Source organism: Planococcus citri, chromosome 4, assembly GCF_950023065.1.
Source record: "Planococcus citri chromosome 4, ihPlaCitr1.1, whole genome shotgun sequence".
Lineage (NCBI taxonomy): Eukaryota > Metazoa > Arthropoda > Insecta > Hemiptera > Pseudococcidae > Planococcus > Planococcus citri.
The window spans coordinates 50903505-50915886 of NC_088680.1; the positions used below are offsets into that span (position 1 = coordinate 50903505).

The 12382-nt window shown below is 36.6% G+C and overlaps 1 protein-coding gene across 9 annotated transcripts in view; it reads left to right on the plus strand.

Annotated features, from left to right (window-relative positions):
* Positions 1-1024: 1024 nt before the first annotated feature.
* Positions 1025-12382, plus strand: part of LOC135843157 (putative uncharacterized protein DDB_G0271606) — a 45618-nt gene continuing 34260 nt past the window's right edge. Inside the window, exons 1-2 of one of the 9 annotated variants that reach the window (XM_065360929.1) lie at positions 2064-2247; positions 2682-2735. The gene's annotated coding sequence lies outside the window, so the exon portion shown is untranslated. Of the gene's footprint in view, positions 1161-2060; positions 2248-2681; positions 2736-3721; positions 3861-12382 lie in introns of those variants that run through there. The other 8 variants (XM_065360931.1, XM_065360930.1, XM_065360938.1 and 5 more) reach the window with 8 other exon arrangements.

Here is a 12382-nt window from a genome sequence, read left to right on the forward strand (position 1 = left end):
TTAGTTTATAGGTAGGCAGATAGTAATAGGATCGAGGCACAAGGTTTACACTTACATTAATGGTTGCATTTTTAGCTAAAAAATATCGCAAATATTAATTTTGTAAAACATAAGTTTGGTGTTTGAAGTACTTATAGGTATACTCGTACATAGATTCTTAATAGTCTTGGTAGCAGACAATCAAATACATTATTCAACCTATACTTGAGATTTCGATTAGGTACCTAAACCTAGAAACAGGTCGCCAAATTCCGCCCACATTGTCTTAATCCTGCATTCGCCAATCTTACATCGTCATTATTTTTTCATTTCGTAAAATATAGGTAGGTAAGCTCGCTCTAACAACTAACAATCATGCGAAGTGAGCACTGCTATGGGTAGGTACCAATTCTTTCCTTCCTTTCTAAAACAAAGCCTTATTCATATAGACCTAAATTACCACTTCCTATGGCCGAAGATGACATCTGTATATATTTTACACATGGAATGAACAGACTTGGCACCGAATCAAATAATAACGAGCAGATGTACGAGTAAATTATGAGTTTGGGTGTTACCTAGGACCTCTGTTCGTTTTCGCTTCATCCATTTAAAACGTTGACTAATGCGCTAGTCTAACTATGGATGGGAAGTGCTAGAGGGGGTCAGGAATGAATGCTTTTTTGTCGTTCATTTACAACATATCCCCTCTTTATCACTTTACGCTGTTCGGTTTAGTAATACCAAGAAAAATATACTAGGTGATGAACCTTGAATGGAATACGAGTATTTCGTGCGTATACTATCACGCCAATGACGTCATACGACGTAGGGCCTACTTACAAAGTCCTCGTTAGGTAGTGGTTATCATTATTCCATTTCGAGTGTTTTCTTTTTCCATTGGTTCGATCGAGTTTATCGGAATATTTTTATCGTTATTTATGGGTAATTTTCAAATACCATTGAATATTAGGAAGTGTAGAGGTGTCTATTTTTTGATAACCCTTCACTGTTTAAAACGCTTTATATAGCTTTGTTTCAACAGATATTGGTTCTAGTTGTACGGACGAAGTTGGACGTTGAAGCATTCCTTATACCTAGTCGAATTTCGTGCTGCGTGGACTTCGAAGAAGATTTCTCAATCTAATTCATTTTTCTTCATCGAGCAAACCGAAAGTAAGGTAAAATTTTGATTTAATTTTCTAGTTTTAAATGTGTTTGTTATATTCTATTTTATGACGTACCTACCCAGTACCTACTAAGTACTAAATGTAAATAATCTTGTAGATATATGGATTGGTCATTTAAATCGGATTGGTCTATTGTATTTTAAATTGTATGGGTGTAGGAAAGTGTCAGAACTCAGAAATGTGAAGAATGAAATTGTAGACAATCAATTATGAATTTTTTGGGTGAGGGGGAGGGGTGAAGGCTGTGTGATTTGTTGGCTCATTGGCTAATGGATGTTGTGAGATCACTGTGATTGGCCAAATTGTTGAAAATTGAAGAAATTAAACCAATTGAAGCCTCATTAATTTCTTATCCAGGCCCTAATTTATTATTCCTATTCATTTATGTGATGAGTTTGGTTCTACAGAGACTGACTTGTCCAGATCCTATTATTACTCGAGTTTAACACGAAGTGTTTCGATTTCATCCATCGTGTGACGTCATGATCAACTTGTGTTTGTCAAACACACGTTGTGTTTGAATTGTCCTCTTCGAGTTCTTCGACCTTTCACTTCGCCAATCCATGGAATACCCGTTTCTAGGGAGGGAGGAGGGAGGACATCATGTGACGAAGGGTGGAGAAGGGGGTAAGGAGGTTAAATATTTTAATACCTCGAAAACCAAACCAAGATACGAGCAGCCGTCGTTTCTTTTGTAAAATTGCTATTGGCGGTACTGGCCTTGGTTCAATCCATAATGCAAACTCAATTTTGATTGGTTACGATTCCCCTTCGAAACGTTACAGCGCATGCGCTCTGCTGTATTGTGCACATACCCGTGTTTCCGTTACGGTACACCTCAGCATGAATGTGGACGGAGACGAAGGGTGAGGAATAATCCGGCTCGCCAACTCGACGTGTAACACATTTCGACGTCGGTTTGTGTTGTGTGGTGTTTTTAGTAGTGTTAGTGCGGCGGTATGAAGTAGTTCGGATAGGAATGCTGTGTTTTGTTTTTTTATTTAAAAATAGGTAAATTTCTAAATGAGTAATCAGTTCACAAATTGGGATTTCGGATCGGATCGGATTCAGTAATTGGGTAAGTACAATCGAAAGTGTTATGTAAGCTGTCTTCATTCGAGTATGGGACGATTTATATGTAGCGGTCATGTCGCTGTGTACGTTGATTCGTTTCAATATGGCTACAACGCCGCTGCATTTATGCTTCGATAGGAAGAGATGGTTAAGCCATACTTGTTAGAGGGGAATGACTTTATACGTCATTATTTTTGTTTTCATAATTATCAACATGGGTTAGCGCCGTTTTCGTAGTTCGATCGTTGTATCGTTTCAATTTTTTAATTCGAGTCTTCTTCGTTGAAAATTTAGTACTGAGTATTCTGTCACCGGACCGAAACACCGCTGATGTGTTTCCGAAGCTGGAATGTGTTATAGTGTACCTACTATAGTATACCTATCGATACATCTAGATTCTGAAAATAAATTCATTTCATTAATTTATTTTGTTCTTAGATATGCTTCGAGTAAACGTCTAATATTTTGTGGATCAAATAGAACGGGTGAATGGTTCGTACTTTATTACTGTGTGCTGATTCGTGTCGTGTTATTGCTCTATGTTCGGTAATCAGTTCTGTATATGCCTCGACGTTGTGTTAATTATGCCTGTATTGTGAAGTAGTTTATCATGGTAAATGAAATGCCTGTGTTGAATGACGTTATATACTGTACAATTTATTGTGTATGTTTTCAGATTTGAGTGTATGTATTAATTGACGATGTACGATCGCGATGAAGGGTTCGTTTTTTTCTCGTGTTATTCGATGGTCGCCTGCAGAATGAGTGATTTCGTTCCTGTAGTATGCTGTGTTAATTTTTCAATGCTTTTCGTACGTACGAAGATGTGAAAATAATCCTAATTCGGTACCTTTTCTGTTTCTAGATAAGTACGAATTGATTGTTGTTGTTTTCTGTTTTGATGTTGAGAGTGATAACGTTTGTTGTGTTTACAAAATCGATATTCGACTGCGATCTGTCATCTCTTCTTGCTTCCTTCGTAGCCTGATTTTCCATTCGAGTATTTTAGCCTATTTATATCGTTTACTATTCAGTATTCATCGTGTATGTTGATTGTGAAATGCTTCGTAATTCATTATGTTTATAGTATCGGAAAGGTGGGCGAAATCTTACGTACGACCAGCACCTGCTGGAGAAACACTCATATTCGCGTAATTTTTCATTATATTCGTCGTTTCCATCGCATTGAAATAACTTTCAACTTGCTGCCTATTGAAATGTAGATGTGCAGCGAGCGTTGAATTCGGCGCTGAGGCTCGTATTTCTCACTGCGCGCGCTGCTAGCGCTTCTAGGCTCGGATACGTTCACCGGGAGGTCTACACATTTCTTCTCTTGCTGTTCGAAACTTGTATTTTTGGAGAAAAAAACACTCCAGCGGCTTTTGTGCTGTATGGTAGGATTCGTGAAAATGTGACGTTTCGGGACTATTATTCTCGGTTTGCAATTTTGGACGGTTTCGATCGTTATGGTACGAGTTCCATTTCGTTTTATCTCAAGTCTATGTGTTTTTCGGTTGTAAGTGTTTCCAGTGATGATGTATGACGATTTGTTTTCCAATTTTTACTACCTGGGTTGATATCAATTTGGTTAATTTGCTAGATAGAATACGTATACAGGTTAGTAATGTACATAGAGAAGTTTTTCCGAAACGTTATCTGTATTGTTCGTGGTATTTTTTAAACGTTTTGATTATGAAAGAAAAACAGTATTACGTACGGTTTGATTGCAGATCGTGATGATTTCAACTTGTTCAATTTTTCCGGTGAAGTTATCAGTATATTTTCGTGTCGAAATTGAACCAGAATGAGAAATTATCACCATCTGTTCCCGAACTTGATCGTAGCAAGCTGTCGTAGGATCAAAAATTATTATTATTTTGAGTTTTTCACGAATGGTTCGTCGTAAAAGTTCCATTTTCATCGTTCGCAGCTCCCCCACCACCTCTCAGCTCTAAAAAAATATTAATAATCAAAATATTTGCATTTTTACATTTTAAATAAGTATCTTGACTGTTGAATGTTGTCCATTTTCATAGGAATGGTACCATGTACTCTGTTTTTTCGACCTCCCCCCCCCCTCCATAGGTGGACGATGAAATAGTGGAATTATGTCCCCAAAAATCAAGTGTTCCAATTTTCTAATTTTAACTAATCTTTGCTTTGGGAGCCTTTGTGTAAGGAAGGGTAGGGAGCGGGGTCAGGGGAAGGTTTTTCTTGAAAAAAGGATTATTTAGGCGGGTCTGATCTAATCCATGAATGAGAAATTTTTTGAAATTTTCTACACACTTCAATCTTATATTTTTTCAATCATGAAGGCCGAAGGGGTCTTTCGTGCAAGGGACTAACGAAATTTGGAGGCCCCAAAGAGTTTTTTTTTTTTTTTTGAAACGAGGGTAATTTTGAAAAAAATGTTACGAAGAAATGAAGTTTGTAAAAAATTGCAGATTTTGATTTGTTCATTTTTTTTGATTTTTTTTTTCAAGTTTCGGGGCTCCGTACCTGGAGGTTAGCATAGCTTGAGGAATTGGGGGATTTTTTCTCAAGAAGGGAAATATCTAAAAAAATTCTGGCGCAGTATTGGGAAATTTTGGATAAATTGATTTTTTTTCGATTTTTTTCATCTTTGGGGGCTTCCAGCATTACTTTTTTTTAGATAGAAGGAACACAAAAAATGAGTAATCATTTTCTCACCCGAGCTAACAACTTTAGGGGGTAGAACGAGACATATTCCAACCCTGCAAAATGAGTAAATCTCGATGCATTGACATCTGTGGTCAAATTTGAGTAAAAATCGTGTTTTATCGATCGACGTAACGGTGAATTGGCACGTATCCAAAAATTTACGGTAAACCGAAACATAACCTACCGCTTACCAGCCTTGTACATATCCGTTGGTCGGGTCTCGTACACTTGTAATTAACTGTACTTTACGTGTTTCTCTATTTTCACCTTTTCAAGCTCATCTTTCTGTTGCAGTTATTTCAAACAAAGTCTACTTTCGATAGAATTCGCGTCGGATCTCTTATTCTCGTACACGAATTGCTGATTCAATCCATTTAATGGGTCTCACAAACCTCAATCCATACGTAATTTCAGTTCGAGCATCGTCCATTTACGCCGTCTGAGTTAATTCGATGTGCAAATTGAGACCTGTACGCGGCTGAATTTTCATTAATAATTCGAGGTTTCGAGCTTCGAAGTTCGAGCCACGATGCTTTAGCTTAGCTGAGGCGGTTGCGAAATCGTTCACCAATTCCGAGTATAATTTGTTCTCCGGCGCTCGGTTTCGGTTTACCCCGGCAGCGGGCGATTTTTTTGTATATGTACGACGCGCCGGCGCATAAAATAACGTTATCGTATCGTTCTCGGTTCTCGCCGCATAATATCCCTCTCTCTTTGGGCAAAATCGTGTAAAAGAAGGGAGAGAGTAAGAGTAAAAACTGCACGTGTGCTGGGACGCCGGCTGCGGCAGCGTCGTCCGTCGACGACGATAACCGTGCTGCATACAAAAGCGTACGTAGTCTGGCTACCTCACCTCATCGCGTTGTTGTATAACTCGAAAGATACTCCTCATTTTGCAAAAACACCGAGTGAAATTTGAGCTCTATTCGGATAGGCTTGATCGAGATAGAAAATTTCAGATAAGATAGCCTAAGCGGCGAAGTCTGTGCGTCGAGGTAGTCGCGGTTCATTCATTTTGATTCGCCTTCGCGGTCGTCGTGGTCGTTTGCTCGACGAGATATGAATTTTTACCGCGATGTTAATTATACCTGCTGTATAGCCAGGAATGTCGAGTTGATAAGACGTAAATGACAGCTAGCAGCTCGACATACTCGTATTAAGTCTCGGTGTTTGTTTCGTCGTCGCTATTATAGAGTAGGTAGGTAAAGGTATATAAACCGCTGAAAGTATGAAATATGTGCCTACTCAATGTCGATTGTGTGTTATTGATTTTTTCGCTATGCTGTGCATTTATTCCGCGTACGGTTTTTGGTCTCAATTTTGTGGTCATATTTGGTTGAGTAGTCTTATCTCGCGGTTTTGGCGGGAAAAGTTGAGAAGATCGAGTACGAATTTGTTCGATGTGTATTGACTGTTGCATTGAATTTTGTCGAGTAAGTGGAAAAAGGCACGAAGCTGTGAGGTGGCTCGTTGATTTGATTCAGATTGAAATAATAATTGCAAGCAACGAATTAAATTTTACGTACTGACACAATGTTGAAGCATTCATACCGAACTTGGGAGTGATGCAAAAAATGATACAGGTTGCTGGAGCCGTTGCGTGATGCGTACCCCTCCCCCCCCCCCGCCCACCGGTCATTTCTCAGTCGGCATTTTCGGTAAAATTTCACCCGAGTTGGCCAAATTTTGCAGATAGATTAATTGTTGAGTTTTGCCAATTTTTTCCAACAAACATCGCAAAATTCAAAACTTATAATAAAATTCCAACTGAATTTTAAAAATATTGACTAGGAAATTTCCAAACATATTTTCGCGTATTTACATCGCCATGCCATAACATTGAAGCAATCTCGGCTGACGCAAGAATTTGCAAAGATTCTGGCGTATTCATTCAAATAAACGGGTGTTCTTCGATGCCAACCTAGTGGAAATGATGAAATTTTAATTTTGCAAACTCCATGGGCGAAAATCACTCTTGTAAGTCCTTGAATGTTGTTCTTGAAAAAGCCAATAGGAACAGCCCCATAAATTCTCAAGAGTCCGAGGGCAGACTTGAGTACATACTCAGAGTGTCTATTGGCAAGAAAGCAAGAAAAAGGCGAGAAATTGACATGGGTGGCAAGAAAGCTAGAAAATATGTAGTATAGAAATTCCTTCGAAAAGCAAGAAAATTTCCAAAAAATTCACATCAAAAATCTCTGAAAAATTAAAGTTATCCCACCAATTTTGAAAAATCTGGAGATCAGAAAAGTCGGATCCTTTCATTAAAATTGATGTTACCCAGTTGACCAAGTGCTAGCGGATTGCTAGCATTTTACTCACGTTTTGGGAAAGTGCTAGCATTTTTCTAGTTTTTTGTAGCTAGCAATAAATCTTTTGCAAAAAGCTAGCAATTTGCTAGCACTTTTTTTCTGGCAAATTATGTTCTAGCAATTCTTTAGCAATTCTCTCGCTTTTTTCAGCTAGCATTTGTATCACACTAGTTGTGCTTGCTTAATGCTAGCGTTTTACTAACGGATAATTGCTTGCTTTTCTACACTAGCAATACGCTTGCATTTATCTGCTTACATTTATCTAGCAATCTAATGCTAGCAAAATGCGAGCAGATCTCTAGTCTCTCTCGTCTAGCTTTTACTTTGCAATCTAGCAATAGAAAAACGCTAGCTGATTGCCCTCACTTTTCAGCTAGCTTTCTGTATGGAATTAGATTCTAGCAAAATGCGAGCAAGTATGTGGCATTTTTTTTCTAGCATGTTTTTCACTGGCATTTCCTTCATAGCCTACTCATGCAAGTACAGAAAAACTTCAGTGAATCTCTTTCACCCATTTTTCAGAAAAATACTTCCATATCTTAATTTTTTAAATGGAATTTTTAAATATTTTTAACAGATACCTAAATACGTAATTTTTCTTTTCTCAATGATTTTTTTATTTTCATTTTTAAAAAGATTTCAAATTTGTTAATGCTTTTCATTTTAACAGGTAGGTATTTTTCCTTTCCATTTTGGCTACTTTTCAACTTTGAACAATAATTTTGAAGAATATTCCATTATTGAAAAATCATTCTTGTAATTATTTCATTTTTTATAATGTATAATTTGTTCATTAAAAATGTTGTTCAAATGTTTTTGAAATTTCTTATTTTTAGTTTGTTTAATATTTCATTTTTAAATTTTAAATTTTGGCAATTTTTTAATTAAAAAAAAAAAAAAACTTTATTTTTTAATAAAGAGACTTCTAACCCAAGCGCTAGCTTAATGCTAGCAAATTGCTAGCGTTGTTCTCTCTCATGGTATACTTTGCTACTCTTAGATAAAGTATGTAGTCAATCTGAATATAAGCTCAAGGTAGTATTTTGTATGATAGTAAGAAGAGTGCTACTACTCTACTTACTCTGGCACACCTCACTAGAGCTATGCTAGCGGTGAGCTAGCGTAGGAGGTCAGTTGCCTATTTTTGGATATTGGAGAACTACCTTGACCTGATTGAAAACACCTCCTAGTATTTTTAAAAGTTAATTAGTAAAAATAATTTTCCTGATAATCAAACTTTTCCTGCGCTAGCAAAATGCTAGCCTCATGCTAGCAAATTTTACGCTAGCACGAATGGTGCCGGAATTTGAGACACTTTTTTTAAAAATGCTAGCAAATCAGTCGCGATTTAGTCGCATTTACGTAGTAGAATTGCAAGCAAAGTGCTAACAAAATGCTAGCTTTTCGCTACCTTTATGCTAGCTATACCCTAGCTGTTTGTGCTCAATTCTGCTACGCTAATGCGACCTAATCACTACTGATTTGCTAGCATTTTTAAAAAAAGTGTCTCAAATTCCGGCACCATTCGTGCTAGCGTAAAATTTGCTAGCATTTGGTCAACTGGGTATTCTTATACTTGTCGAATTACAAATTTTCCAAAACTTTTGCCCTCGCTTCGCTCGGGCTATTTAAGATCCTGCTTATAAAACTTTGCAGAGTTCAAAAATTAAATAAAAAAATTCCAGGAATACTTGTAGCACCCAAACCATTTGAAAAGTGCGACTTTTTTTATTTTTTTCGAACAAAACCACAAATTTTTCAAAAAATTTTGGTCGTTTTTTGAACTAATTTTTTCGAAAAATCTTCGGTCTCGCTTCGCTCGAGCAGTAATTTTGTCTCCGTTGTAATAGAATACTCATTTGTTATCAAGGATTTTCGAAAAATTACCCAAAATGTACATTTTTCTATTTTTTTGCTTTCAACGAATATAAATTTTTTAGAGAAAGGGGGGGGGGGGGTAGCGAAGATTATTTATACGTAAATATGAGGGGGGGGGTATAAAATTTTATACATATTTGAAAGCAAGAAAAAAGCAAGAAATTTGCTTTTTTGGTTTCAGTAGACACTCTGATACTCCGAGTGAATTCGCTCAATTTTTTGCTTCGATGGATCCTCCAATTATTTTGAACCAAAATTCGTTCAACAAACCTGCACAATTGTATTGGTACAGAGAAAAATTGATCTACATATCTAGGTTCATATAGCGAGATATAAATCTCCAAAATCAAATCACCTCGAGAAGCGATTCAAGAAAATAGAATCACAGGGTGTCTACTCTAACGGTTATGAAAGTGGTGAAAAAGTCGTGAATTTGAGTAGGTGTTCATGAAAGTGATGAAAAGTCATGAATTTTGCTCGAAACACACTTGAAACATTTTTTAAAAGCCCATAAAATGAAAAAAAAATGAAAAATTTGTTCAAGAAATTAGAAAAGTGAAAAAACTGAAATACCTACTTGCCTACAAATTTTAAGAAAATTTCCTCCCTGCAGTTTCAAGATATTTGATCGTGGAGGGGGAGGGTATTTTCATGCGGTAAGAATATGAAAAATAGGTTATGATAAAATCATGATTTTTTTTGTCTGGGAGTTTTGCTAAACACTCTGAATCAAAATTACCCCCCCCCCCCCCCCTCCTTAATATAAATACCAACACTGGTACTCTAAAACTCGCGAACCGAACGACACTTATAATACGTATCCTAATCAAGAAAAATTATTGATGAGAGGAGGAAGAGGACGATTTTATTGATCGAAATGTGCAAAATTATAGGTTCAATTATGGGAACCGAAGAAATCAGCACCATTTACCTTGGTTCATAAACACTCACCAGTAAAACGCAAACGAATTTAAAACTGATGTAAAATAATTCTTCTTCAATATTCAGCTCCATCAGTAAAAGTTTTCACCTATCGACGAGACAAAAAGCTCCGAAAACCCATACTTACTAAATGAAACACAGACTAAAGATAACATCATCTGAAAACAACACGTACTTGATTGTAAAGATTTCGACATTCAACCCTATTTGATCAAGGCAATTTATACCCCCTTCCTAATGACTATTAGAAATGCACAATAGTTTCCATATATACCTATTGACAAGAAATTTGAAGGCAATCTTTTTCAGATGTACAATATTTACCTACTGTGAAAAAATATCTAATTATTAAGAAAAGTATTCTTACCTAAACGAGAAAAAAATATGCTGATGTGATTATATTTTACAATCTCCAGAAAAAAAGAAAAAAAACGAAAATTCAATTATACGAAAACAAATCAGCTGGCTGGTGTGATAAGAGGTGGGGGAAAGGGGGTGTCACACTCGTGAAACGACGGAGGGTGGAATTTTTTCTTGAAAATGGGATTAACGTTTTACATGCTTTGATCGTGTTCAACATTTTTATGGGAGGGGGGGGGGGCGGCTGCATACAAGGAATTTAACATTATTTTCGGGGTCTGAGAGAGAAGTTTTTTTTCTTCGAAGAAAAGGGTTTGTAATAGTTGTAGATAAATAATTCTGATGCAGAAATGAAAAATTTTCAATATTTTTGTTCTGGTTTTGATTTATTCTATATTTCTTGATTTTTACAAAATTTTTGGTGCTCCATTACTGGGGGGGGGGGGAGGGGGGCTAGCAATCATCATGGCTTGGAAGATTAGCAGAGTTTTTTCCTCAAAAAGGAATTATTTAGTGGAAATCCAGAATTTTTGAATAAATTTGATTTTTTTTCAAGAATGGGGGAGGTCTCGGTACCACTTTTTCCAGATCGGGTAGAAATAAGAAATGGGGAATTACAACTTGATGGGGGGGGGGGGGTGGGAGTAAACATTGCAACCTTGTAAAATAAGGCACACTCCAATTAGATCGCAATTTTCAAGTATAGGTATCGAATAAACGAATCTCAGGTCTATAATGACTAATGAGGAATATACCAATCTACGATAATTTGTAGTGACACGAGAGGAAGAAAATTTACTAAAACTTGATAATTTACAATTACTCATAATTTTGGGATGTGATACCAGGTAATAGGTATATCTAATCTGTAACTGGCCTAAGTAAATAGTAATACCTCTTACCACCTATATGAATACCTGATTTAAACGCAGCATTTTTCATTTCCTCCTCTTAGCCTATGTCGTTTTTCTCTTTTCTCCCAAACCTCAAACATTTTTATCAACTTGAACGTTGAAGGGTTTTAACAAAACGAAACGTTCTTCTTTCTCCGTCGTCGTTCTATGCGCTATACAACTTTCACCCTAATATTCCGGTGTATACGCATCACACGTTCACATTTTTAACCCTTTGTAAGCGAATTTCCCCTTTTTAGCTCTCTCTTCTGTATACTCGGGCGCGTATATGTTTGGCTTTGCATATACGATACAGCAGCTCAAGCCCAACACACAGGGTTCACCCAATTACAGTACAAGAGTTAGGTTGTACTAAATACGTTCACAGTATTCGAGCGAGAAAAAAAGCATTCTAGCGTAGATTTTTGTAAGAAGGTTGCGTGTTTTCAAAGTATAGTCCCACTAATTGCCAATTTACGATAAAAAACACCTTCGTTTTCGCGGATAAGGTATCAAAAAATTGAATCGTTTTTGTATACGGTGTGTACATGTGTAGACCACCTGTCTCACTCTTCGAGTCATACTTCCATAAATACTAACCGAGTCATTCGCCTCGCGGTCCGGTATCGATAAGGTGGGCCTATTTCGAAATTGTAATTTGTATCTACTATATTTTGACCTGCAAAATATTCCGAACTGCCCAAGTCGTTCGTTTTGTTCGATTCTGTAATCTGTATTCGTACATTGCTTCTACAGTGTCTATAATAAATTGCTTCCTTACGTTGCTATCACTGCGGTCGCTGATTTCTATTTTCAATATTATTTTCTACTCTTCTACGAATTTTCAACATTGCTTATCAAAATTCGATCTCGTCCTGGAAATTTTCACATAGTAGTGATTTTGAAAATGGATAGTGAATGAAGTGAAAAAGTAGTGAAAAGAATTTTAAAAATCCAAAAGCGCAAAAAACTCCTTGAAATTTGCAAAAAAGTTTATTTTTGATGAAAGTAAAAAATACATTGTATACAAATTTGCTAGCAATTTCATTTTTTTTTGTTGAAAATTGTCCCT